Source organism: Balaenoptera musculus, chromosome 3, assembly GCF_009873245.2.
Source record: "Balaenoptera musculus isolate JJ_BM4_2016_0621 chromosome 3, mBalMus1.pri.v3, whole genome shotgun sequence".
In the NCBI taxonomy this organism is placed as follows: domain Eukaryota; kingdom Metazoa; phylum Chordata; class Mammalia; order Artiodactyla; family Balaenopteridae; genus Balaenoptera; species Balaenoptera musculus.
Genome location: NC_045787.1, coordinates 114,886,442 through 114,899,351, shown reverse-complemented (window position 1 = coordinate 114,899,351; position 12,910 = coordinate 114,886,442). Strand labels below are relative to the sequence as shown.

Here is a 12,910-nt window from a genome sequence, read left to right as displayed (position 1 = left end):
ATTAAAAACTGGAAGCTACCTAAATTTCAAACAACAGATCACTGAATAAATCACACAACCAACCACACAAGGGGATACTGTGTTACTCTTAAAAAACTATACTGACAAAATTTAGAAAAAAACAAAAATTAGTGTTCTCACTGCCCAGGTCTTTATTTCTATTAAATACTATTTCCTTTAAAAAAAAAAGGTTTATTACAGGTCTGATATATCCTATTGTGCAGAAAGCAAGGAAAGACACAAACACTAACAAGATCATATCAAAAAGATACAAGAACCAAGGGCTCCATTGGCTAAATTCACAAGTTGAGTATCAAGAAGAATAAATGATGACTGTAACTGCCTATTAGATAGCTATCCTATGACCATAGGGATCCTCAAAAGAAAGGGGGTGGGAAGAGAATTTCTGTACCATAAATGTAGAATAGAATTAGAAAATGACCATTTTGCAAACCCCAGTGTGATAACTGATTCAAACACGGATTATCAATGAATGTTAACACCATTAGGTGATAGGCTATTGGGGAATAGGGTATTTGTAAGGTGCCAAAGTATCACCTGAACAGGTTACTTACTAATTACAAAGGGGGCAAGATATACCTTTACAATGTTGAGATCTAATAATCATCCCCTTAAATAACTAAACTTAGTATTGCTAATAATGCAACTCTGATAGTATATGCCTAACATAATGAAATATGAAGTGCCCTACGTTTCCTAAAAAGTATTCTTAATGAAAAATAAGTTTTAAATGTTTTTCAAGAGCCTCTGTATTACTATAAACTGAGCAAAGTTAGCTGTGCAACAGCAAAATTAAAACTAAATGTTTAACCTGAGTCTAATGAAGCCTCTGCACAGTGATTCTAAACCTTTTTCAATGTACGGATCCCTTTAGCAGTCTAGTAAAGCCTATAGACTAATGTTGTCCAATAGAAATATGATACAAGTCACCTATGTAATTTAAATTTTTCTAGTAGCCGTGTTAAAAAAGTAAAAAGAAACTGATGAAATTAATTTCAATAATATATTTTATTTAAAACAGTATATCTAAAATATTATCGTTTAGTTATGTAATCAGTTTTTTTTAATTAGAGATGTTTACATAAGTACTAAGTGTTGGAAATCTGGGATGTGTTTTACACTTAAGGCACATTTAAATTCAGACAAGCCACACTTCAAGGGCTCAATAGCCATATGTGGCTAGTGGCTTCAGTACTGCACAGGGTAGCTATAGACCCTTTCTCAGAACTTTTTTTAAATGCATGAAATACAATTCAAAGGATTACCAAGGAAACACATATACTGAAATTTAGCTATAAAAATACTTCACAAATGTGTGATGCAGTAATATATATGCTCTTAATTAACATATTAAATAAGATGTCAAGGGACTTCCCTGGCGGTGCAGTGGTTAAGAATCTGCCTGCCAATGCAGGGGACACGGGTTCGAGCCCTGGTCCAGGAAGATCCCACATGCCGTGGAGCAACTAAGCCCGTGCACCACAACTACTGAGCCCGCACTCTAGAACCTGCGAGCCACAACTACTGAGCCTGTGTGCCACAACTACTGAAGCCTGCGCGCCTAGAGCCCCTGCTCTGCAACAAGAGAAGCCACTGCAATGAGAAGCCCGTACACTGCAACAAAGAGTAGCCCCCGCTCGCCGCAACTAGAGAAAGCCCGCGCACAGCAAGGAAGACCCAACGCAGCCAAAAAATAAATAAATAATTTTTTTTAAAAAATGTCAAGAAGTCTGATAACTACTTCAAAGTAATAATGAACACGCACTTTTTCAAAATACATTACAATTGCTGCACATATGAAAAGCACTGAGATTCCTACTAGTGGGACAAAGTTAGAGGTTCAACTGAAAACTGGAGTTGGTTTTCTATTGTTAATAATAGAAGGAAATGCTAAATTCCTATTAATAATAACAACAAAGACAAAATTTTTCCAATTCAAATTCAGTGCAGGTTAAGAAACCCTAACCTAGACTGTACTGCAAGTTTATATGAAGTATAGAAATTTATAGGGGATACAGATGCATGTTAAACAACACCATGAGGTAACAGACAAATCCAGAATGTAAGGCATCCTACAAGACAACAGGACCTTAACTCGTCAAAAAGTCAATATGGGGGGTGTGGGGAGTATTTTAGACTAAAAGGCTCAGGAGACCTAAGAATCTAATGCAATACATGTATATTGTTTGGATCCCAGTTTGAAACAAAAAGCTATTAAGAAGACATTTGCAGGAAAATTGGTAAATTTTTAATATTAAATGTTAGATTATATTATGGCATTAATGCTCAATTTCATAGATGTGATAATGAATTGTGGCTATATAGAAAAAGTACTATTTTTAGGAGATGCATGTTGAAATATCTAGGGGTGAAATGTCAAGATGACTGCAACTTTCAAATTCAGCTAAAGTAAAAATACATACACAGAGAGACCAAGGAATTATGAAAAAATATTCATAAATGTTAAATTAGATGGAAGACATGTAGTGTGTGGCTGGGTGTGTATACCTGAAATTTCTCATTTTAAAAATGGTGAAAATGTAGAGGTTTATGAGAAAATGTTCAAAATACATACTACTGAAGACGGAAAGGGGATTTTGAAAACAATATGAAGTATAACTGCAGGGGGATATATAAACCAAAATATTAACAATGATGTTACCTCTAAGATTTGGGGATTATGAGTGGTTTTAACATTCTTTTTTATAATTGTATTTTCTGATTTTATAAAATTACAGGTATTTAGAAAGTTGTTTTTGTAATGAAAAAAAGCAGAATCTTTATTTTACAAATTGTAAGGACAATATAATCAAAAGGCAGGCTTGATCATCACTTAATCACTTTGAACTTGTTTCCTCATTTATAAAATAAAACTATCATTTACTTTTTAGAAAAAGACTATCAGGGACTTCCCTGGTGGTCCAGTGGTAAAGAATCCACCTTCTTTACCTGTATGCAGGGCACACAGGTTCGACCCCTGTCGGGGAACTAAGATCCCACATGCCACGGGGCAACTAAGCCCACGCGCCACAACTACTGAGCTCTCGCGTCTCAACTAGAGAGCCTGAGTGCCACAAACTACAGAGCCCACACCCTCTGGAGCCCGTGCACCACAGCTAGAGAGAAGCCTGCGAGCCACAACGAAAGATCCCGCAACAAAGATCCAGTGTGCTGCAACTAAGACCCGACGCAGCCAAAAAAATAAAGAAAAATAATAATAATACCCGATGCAGCCAAAAAAATAAAGAAAAGAAAAATAATAATAATAATAAAGAAAAAAGACTATCATTATCTTTAGATGGCTTTTGTGAACATTAAATTAAATAAAACAGACTGTGATCCACTGAATGAGTCCACGATAATATGAACAAAAGAGAAGAAAAGTTCCTCCCTAATAGGAAATTAACGAATAGAGAAGGAATAACATATTTACAAAAATCACCATTTAGGAAACATCACAATAATATTCAGGCAAGAATTATCAAAGAATGCTAAAGCAAACAGATGAAAAGTTTACTAAGAAACTGAGTACTTACATAGTCTCATAGTAACTCCCAACAGATTACTGATTACCAAGGGAGAAATATAACATTGCAGTACAGAAACCTGGCAAACACCACCTTAGCCAAGTGACAAAAATTAACATCCCTAATAATGGGACAAATGGACATCATGTACCCCCTGGTACAATGCACTGAGAAGGATACAGCATCACCTTCTGTGGTATTTCCTACCAATATTACATAACCTCAATCTTGTCATGAGGAAACATCAGACAAACTCAAAGTGATGGATATTCTACAGAATAACTAGCTATACAGTCCTCAAAAATGTCAAGGTAGTACTAGAGAATGGACTTGAGGATATGGGGAGGGGGTGGGGTGAGATGTGACAGGGTGAGAGAGTGTCATGGACATATATACACTACCAAATGTAAAATAGATAGCTAGTGGGAAGCAGCCGCATAGCACAGGGAGGTCAGCTCAGTGCTTTGTGACCACCTAGAGGGGTGGGATGGGGAGGGTGGGAGGGAGGGAGATGCAAGAGGGAAGAGATATGGGAACATATGTATATGTATAACTGATTCACTTTGTTATAAAGCAGAAGCTAACACACCATTGTAAGGCAATTATACTTCAATAAAGATGTTTAAAAAAAAAAATGTCAAGGTAGGAAAAAACAAAGATAGGCTGAGAAATTCTTCCAAATTAAAAGAGGCTAAAAAAGACATGAAAACTAAATGCAGTCATTCTGGACTAAAAATTGTATTAGGAGGAAAAAAAAATTGAGACAACTGATAAAATTTGATCAGGGACTCTGAAATAGATAATAAATAGTAATGTATCAATGTTAAATTTTCAAATTCCCATCATTATATTGTAGCTATGTCCTTGTGACATGTAATGGGAATGATGTCTGCAACTTACTCTCATATGGTTTAGAAAAAAACTAATGTATTAAATATATGCATATATACAGAGAAGAATGGAAAATAGGAGGGAGAGTGGGAAGGAGAAGAAAAGGAGGGAGAGAGGAGAAAGATAAGGAACAGAGGGAAATTGAAGGGAAAAATGAGAGACAGGATGGAGAGAGGGAGGGGTAGCAGGAGAGAAGAGAAGGGAGGAGGAGCAGAGGGGAAGGAGAAGGTAGGAGGAGAGGGAGAGGACAGGGAGAGAACAAGGAGGGGGGAGGGGGGAGGGGAGAGGAGAGGAGAGGGAGAGAGACGTCTTGAAATGTGGCTAGTGTAGCTGAGAATTGACTATCTTTATTTTATTTCATTTTAATGTTAAATAGCCACCAGTGACTACCTTATCGGACAGCACAGTTCTAAACCCTCTACAGAAAGCAACATCAGACATCTAAATCCTATATTTGAATAATGACCAGGACAAGGTAGAACTGCGCGTGTCTGTGACCAGTACACTCCTAACAACTTTAGTATAAAAAATATCTGGGGGCTTCCCTGGTGGCGCAGTGGTTGAGAATCCGCCTGCCAATGCAGGGGACATGGGTTCGAGCCCTGGTCTGGGAAGATCCCACATGCCACGGAGCAACTGGGCCCGTGAGCCACAACTATTGAGCCTGCACATCTGGAGCCTGTGCTCCACAACAAGAGAGGCCGCGATAGTGAGAGGCCCGCGCACCGCGATGAAGAGTGGCCCCCGCTTGCCACAATTAGAGAAAGCCCTTGCACAGAAACGAAGACCCAACACAGCCATAAATAAATAAGTTAATTAATTAAAAAATATATATATATCTGTTTGTATCCTCTCCCATAAATGCATGCTTGAGGCACAAATAGGTAGACTCCTTTAGATATAGCTGAAAATATTACTGGAGGCATCATCTAAAAATTCTAGAATCGCTGAAGATGGAATGCCAAAAGGAATGTGGATTTGCTTAATCTGGTAACACAGAATGCCCATTTCCAGGGAATTTGTTTCATTTCAAGTGGGCAAATTTGCTCTCTACACTCATATTATGTCAAGCCTATACTTTGGTTTTTAAAGGTTATTTGCCCACTAAACATCAGCCCAAGTCAGTAAACCCTAGGAGATGGGAGTCCTTTAGATTGCTACAGGACTGACAACAGCTCAAGCAAATGTCATCAAATGTCAAAGATAAGACATTTCAGAAGGAATGATTTTTCCCCATGGATCCCACATTTCTGTATCCTAGCATTCCAGCCACTGTATCAACACAAAACAGAAAATCTTTCAAAGGTTGCAGAGGGAAGGAGTCAAAAGACAACTTAAGCGAAGCTAGCTGCAAGAAGACATGTGGTCACATTTGGATTTTAATTATTAAACAAGTACAACATACAACAATTCACTTTCCCAAAGAAATACACCCTTTCATTTTTTTCTTGAAATAAAAAGCCTTCTTGAAAGGAGCCCAGGGAAAAGCACTTAGCCTAACCCCTGCCTGAGGAAAGGTACCTGGCCTGAGGACTTGATTACTTTTGAAAACCAGCAAATCAAGGTCCAAACACCATACACGTGCATTCTTACGGTTTTAGAATCCATTGCTCGGGCCCAATGAGCAAAACTGGAGACCAGGATGAGAGTCCTGAGCTGAGAGAGAGACAAGGTCTCAGGCCACAGGGAAGTTGCCAAGGAGAAGGAAAGCTGTTTGGAGGTAACTCAAAGAGGGAGCAAGCTGCCCAAGGTGAGCCTGGGAAGACTGGATCAGTCCAGTAACGGGGAAAAAGGCTTTAGACACTTGGAGAAAAATTAGGACTGCCTTAGAGAAAGAACAAGAGTCCCCTGATGATCTGTACACATGTTGATAATAAAAATTTTTAAATTCTCAAAAAAAGTCTTTTTGGTCTTTTGTCTTCCCAATTACAAAATAATTTCACTTTCTTATTAACTGGAAAAAAAGGCAGAGTGTAAGCACAATAATGAACTGCAAACGACCCTGACCTCTCTGGGTCTGGGGAGACCCACTAGGGAGTGGTAAATGGGAAAAGCATGTGCCCAGCTTCCCATGAGCTCCAGGCAATCTTTATCATGCACACCTTTAGTTAGCAGATCATTCAATTTTTTAAGACATCCAAACTTGCAGATTTTTACATTAAATCTCCCAACTTTAATGTTAGAAACTTGTTCCAAAAGATTTTACCACTGTATGGGACAAACACTCATATCTGAGTACTATGTTTGCCTTGTTGGTCAACACTTTGCAATCACTAAACAAGATTCTCCCCTGAAGTCCTTTCTGATTCCACATCCCAGAACTCCACATCCTCTTTAAGTACTGTCTCTGAGGAGGTAGGTGTTAAGGCAAAGGACTCAATCACTCACTTCCATTGAGAAACTTGAAATATACTGACACTTGAAAACTGAGAACCCATTCAGTGTGTTTTCAAGTCTTTCAATAACCATGATGGAAGCAGACTGCCTTGTGAGGAGGCATCTTTAATCAAAGGCCCCTCCAAGAGTGACACCAAATGTTATTAAACTATACTACAGAATCAAGTTATGCTTTTGGTGACCCCAACCCTAAAAGGATTTCAAAAAGCGGAGGTAGAACATTTAAAAATCTAATGAAGGGCTTCCCTCGTGGCGCAGTGGTTAAGAATCCGCCTGCCAATGCAGGGGACACGGGTTCGAGCCCTGGTCCGGGAAGATCCCACATGGCTGTGGAGCAACTAAGCCCGTGCACCACAACTACTGAGCCTGTGCTCTAGAGCCCAAGAGCCACAAATGCTGAAGCCCATGTGCCTGGAGCCCATGATCTGCAACAAGAGAAGCCACTGCAATGAGAAGCCTGCGCACCGCAATGAAGAGTAGCCCCCGCTCACCACAACTAGAGAAAGCCCACGTGCAGCAACGAAGACCCAACGCAGCCAAAAATAAATAAATTAAATAAATAAATTTAAAAAAAAGAATACTGACCTTTTCAAAGTTTAAAAAAAAATAAAAAATAAAATCTAATGAAAATACGTTCTCTGGAAAGAACATGGCTCCTGGAACCAGCTTTGTCACTTATTTATTCTCTGACCTTGGACAAGTGACCTCACCTATCTGGATCCTCAGTTTTCTCATCTATAAAATGAAAGGGGTTGAATTCTAAGCTCCATGTCCTTCCAGCTCTGAAATTTTAGTATTCCTTTCATTTAAATGGTCTCTCAGTAGTCTCTAAACTGTTTCATTAAACGTAATTGATTTTTCCAGGTTTAGCCTGTGGTATTCCTACCTACCTGTATTTTAAAGTTTTAACGTGATAACTATGCTTATGCTTCTTTATATGCCTTAAGTTGCTGGCAAGGTACTTTATGCAAAGATGCTTTATGCAGAGCAGACACAGTATTAGCTGAATTAAATTTATGCAATCTGATTTTAAAATATTTACAAGCCTACCAAGACAAAGCTCCTGCCTCAATCTTAGTCATAGCTTCTGCTTCTCTACAATTAATGGCATTGTTTAGAGTAACTAAACAAATAACTTTTAAAATCTTGGCAATTTCTAGTTTTCCAATTAACTTACAGAGCACTCCTTCACAAGATCTATTACAAAACCTACTAGAGCTAGCCAACCTTAATGAATTACAGCAACCTTACGTTTTTCCAGAAGGGATCATGCTTAGTGGAACGAAATAAAAAAAACTGTAGTTACTCAGTCTTCATTACCTTATAAATAGCAATCCTGGCTATAACGCAAAAGTTCACTATAAATTCAGAAAGGGGCAGAGATGGTAGGCATTTGACTAGCAATCTTCGTGACAGAAAGAGAAATGGAGAAGCAACAAGCAGAAAATAAAAGCATAGTTCCATCAGAACCAAGGAGGCTGATTGTTGGCAAACTGCCTCATTCGTGCAAAGAGCTATATACCTTCTCCAGAAATATTAAATGTTCATTTACAACAGAATGGCCACATTATTCTTAAAATGTGCCTGCTCCAAAGCTTTAGAATATCCGCACCTAGCTACTAAATGCCAATTTTTTTTTTAAACAGCAAGGTTAAAGTTAATGCAATGTTAGAATGGTTCATTTAAATGCAAATCAGGAAATTTAGAAATTAAAGTACCCACAGTAACGTTAACTGTCACAGTGCACAAGATATAGGGCCGTGGATTACTCAGGGCAGTCGTAGGGATGCCAGGTTGCATCTGCATTAAACAGAGTTAACACAGCTGTTGGAATCTCAACTCTCAAATCTCCCGGTTACTGTCAAAAAAAAAAAAGGTAACCTTTAAAATTAAGACTCACTCCAGGGACTTCCCTGGTAGCACAGTGGTTAAGAATCTGCTTGCCAATGCAGGGGACACGGGTTTGAGCCCTGGTCCAGGAAGATCCCACATACTGCAGAGCAACTAAGCCCATGCGCCACAACTACTGAGCCTGCACTCTAGAGCCCACAAGCCACAACTGAGCCCACGTGTTGCAATTACTGAAGCCCTTGTGCCTAGAGCCGGTGTTCCGCGATAAGAGAAGCCACCGCAATGAGAAGCCTGCACACCGCAAGGAAGAGTAGCCCCCGCTCGCTGCAACTAGAGAAAGCCTGTGCGCAGCAACGAAGACCCAATGCAGCCAAAAAGTTAAAATAATAATAGACTCACTCCAACACCTATTTTACAAAATCCACCCCCAAGCTTGTCACTTTCTCCTAAAATGTAAACGAGTTGGGAATTGGGGGAAGAGGGCCAAGGAGAGATAAGAAAATAAGAAGTATAAAAGCACAGGTTCAGACTTCCCTGGTGGCGCAGTGGTTAAGAATCCGCCTGCCAATGCAGGGGACACGGGTTCAAGCCCTGGTGCGGGAAGATCCCATATGCTGCAGAGCAACTAAGCCCGCGAGCCACAACTACTGAGCCCACGTTCCACAACTACACAAGCCCACGTGCCTAGAGCCCGTGCTCTGCAATAAGAGAAGCCACTGCAATGAGAAGCCTGCGCACCGCAACAAAGAGTAGCCCCCGCTCACCACAACTAGAGAAAGCCCATGCGCAGCAACGAAGACCCAATGCAGCCAAAAATAAAATAAATAAATTTATATAGTAAAAAAAGCACAGGTTCATGTAAACAAAAAGAAAACCTGTTCCCCTCCCTCCACCACAAAAAAAAGCAGTCTCTTTCTAATCACAAGTACAATATCATTGTCCAAAAACAAAATGCTTAGCCTTGGTCAAACCTGAGAGCCAAAACATAATCAGAGTAAAAAGTTTCCATATACGGCAGAATACTGGATTACATAAACCAGTGATCAACTCATATACAAATACATTTTATATCAGGCACTTATATGGCACATAGTACAAGCTGTCACTCCTCTTCCAGGTATATACAGATCTATAAGAAAAAAGACACTCGGCTAGATCTTTATTATTTTTTTAAGATTATAATTATTATGATTACTTTTATTTTTAGAATTTTTTTAATTATAATTATTTTTAATCATAATAAAACATACCATCACTCTCATTTTGTTTCTTACCTTTTCTAGAGTACCAAAGGCAATGTGGAGGGACTTCCCTGGCAGTCCAGTGGTTAAGAATCTGCCTTCCAATGCAGGGGACTCGGGTTCCATCCCTGGTCCGGGAACTAAGATCCCACATACCGCAGGGCAACTAAGCCCGCGAGCTCCAGAGCCCGTGTGCCACAACTAGAGAGAAGCCCGCGCGCCCCAACGAAAGATCCCACAAGCTGCAACTAAGACCCGACGCAGCCAAAAAAAAAAAAAATAAAAAAAAAAAAAAAAAGGCAATGGGGAAACACAGGGAACAACTGAATGAAAGAACTTCCATGCCACAAGCATTAGGAGACACAATGATTACCAAGAGCACTAAGCAAAGGACAAAAGGTAAACCTAAAAAAACAATGTTCAGTCCACCATTTAGCCATTCAATCAGCAAATATTTTAGTGCCTTCTCTGTATAGACACTATTTGCGACCAAAAATTCTGCCTTCATGAAACTACGCTGTAGTAACAGTATAAATAAGTAAACAAATAAGACAATATCTGTGCTAGAAAGAAAATTAAGCAGGGTAATGGTAATGAAATTAGGTAGGGTCCTTCCAGGGCCTTTCTGTCTGGGTAACACTTGAGCTGAAATCTGAAAGTCAAGGAAGAGCCAATCAAGTGAATTATTTGGGGGAAGAGCGCTGCAGGCAGAGGTAACAGAGACAAGGCAGCATTTCCCAGGGCTTAGAGAAAGAGGTGGCCAATGTGGCTGGAGCACAGAGCAAGAAGAGGTGAGAGAGATCAAGTGAAGGAAAAAACAAAAACAAGCTCCAGAGCTGCTGAAGTAACTGCAGTGTGGTCTGGATATCTATGTTCGTTTACTTAGCTTCCACTCGACATGGTTGAGACCATCAACAAAGGAAGTGTTTAAGAGAAAATTGCACTAAGCCCTCTAACAGGCAACTGATTATGGATACACAGGAAGTCCCTGTTTCCATAAGAAACTGGATGACTCTGGTCTGAAAAACAAAGATGAAACCAGCATGTGGACTGGAAGCACAAGAGAAAAGAGACAAAGGGGAAAAGAGGGTTTTGTTTTACAACAATGGGACTAAAAGGCAGAGAAACTTCTCACACAGCTGAGAAGTACGCAGGAAGAAGACAACTGTACTTTCCTTGGAGAGCCAGGAGAAAAGATGCCCAGACTGAGTGAGAAAGCAAGAAAGAACTGTCTCTAAAAGTATATAGTATATATATATTGTAGTATATACCTTTGATGACCTAGTTTGTCATTCACTTGTCAATGACTGACCAATTACCACATCCTGGGGATCCTGCTAGGTGCCAGGAACACAAAGACTAATTAGAAATCCCTACCAGATCATCACAGCAATTAATTATTAAGTACAAAAGGAAAAAGCTGCCTTTAAATGGAACAATCTGGCAGATGCCACTTAATCACAAGTGTTTAAACTTAGCATCACCACCAGTAGAACAATCTGACAATCATTTCAATGCCCTGAGAAAGGTACATCATCACACATGTACTGTTCCTGCCAAAAGTGGCAACAATAAGACAAATCCAAACTGTGGACATTCTATAAAACTGGCTTAAACTCTTCAAAAGTGTCAACGTCATGGGGGAAAAAAAGACTGAAAATCAAAACTAAAGAGATACAGGGAGCTTCCCTGGTGGTCCAATGGTTAAGACTTCACGCTCCCAATGCAGGGGGCCCGGGTTCGATCCCTGGTCAGGGAACTAGATCCCGTATGCCACAACAAAAAAGACCCCGCATGCCACAACTAAAAAGACCCTGCGTGCTGCAACAAAGATCCCGCATGCCGCAACTAAGACCCCGCGCAGCCAAATAAATAAATATATTTTAAAAAAGAATATAATTTGAAAAAAAAAAAACTAAAGAAATGCAACAACTAAATGAGGTATGGGATCTTTTACTGATTCCTGGATTAAAAAAAAAAACTATGAAGGACATCACTGAGACAACTGGTGGAATTTAATATGAATATGGACTGTACATGAGATCAGTACTTCTGGGAATCTTGTTAAAATGCAAATTCTGAATCAGTAGGTCTAGGGTAGTACGAAAGAGTCTGAATTTCTCACAAGTTCCTAGGGAGAGCAGACACTGGTTCTTGGACCACTCTTTAAAAGAAATCATGTTACTATATCAATGTAAAATTTCTTATATAGTGTAGTTAAGTAAGGCAATGTCCTTACTCTTAGGAGTTACATGCCAAAAAACCTAAGGGTGAAATACTTGGTGTCTGCAGTCTACTTTCAAATTCCTCAGAAAAAAAGTTTATGTAGAGTAATGGAGCAAACTTGAAAAACGTTAACAATTGATGAAACTAGGTGAACTGAAGAATCAAGTGCTCGTTGTATTACGCTTTCAACTTTTCTGTACGTTTGAAGAATTTCAAAAACAGTTGGGGGAAATGCTCACAGTCTAGAACAGAAAATAGTTACAATAAAACAGAAAGTATACAGTTGTACAGTGAACCACCAGTGCAAAGAGGAGCACCCAGGAGGGAATCCCCAATGGCCAGAGAGTCCTCACTGAGGATCTGATGTACTGGGAGGGAGGGAGGGTGGTTGTTTCAGCTTGTGCAAAGGGACCAGAGAACTTTGGCACCTTCCAAGAACCACAAGTGTGAATGAAAAATATAAGACAGATAGTGAAATGGCAGAAGATAAGGCTAAAAGATAAGCAAAGAAATTAAGAAGGCACTGGAGGTTATCTTTCTTAACTTGAAAATACCATTCTATAATACTTGAGAAATCCTGAAATGCACCCCCCGCCCCAGAAAAAACCCTCAAAGACAAAGGAGAAAACCCCACCTCTTACAGTAACCATAGTAAAGACCAAAAGCCAAAAGCAAGCGCCTTCCTGGCCAGAGCAGCACTTTCCCAATCTAAAGGACTTCACGCACATGACCACAGAGCTCAGTTCCTTAAACCCC

The 12,910-nt window shown here is 39.6% G+C and overlaps 1 protein-coding gene across 1 annotated transcript in view; it reads right to left on the bottom strand.

Annotated features, from left to right (window-relative positions):
• CTNNA1 (catenin alpha 1) overlaps positions 1-12,910 on the bottom strand; it is a 185,966-nt gene that overhangs the window by 158,306 nt on the left and 14,750 nt on the right. The gene's annotated exons all lie outside the window — the stretch shown is intronic.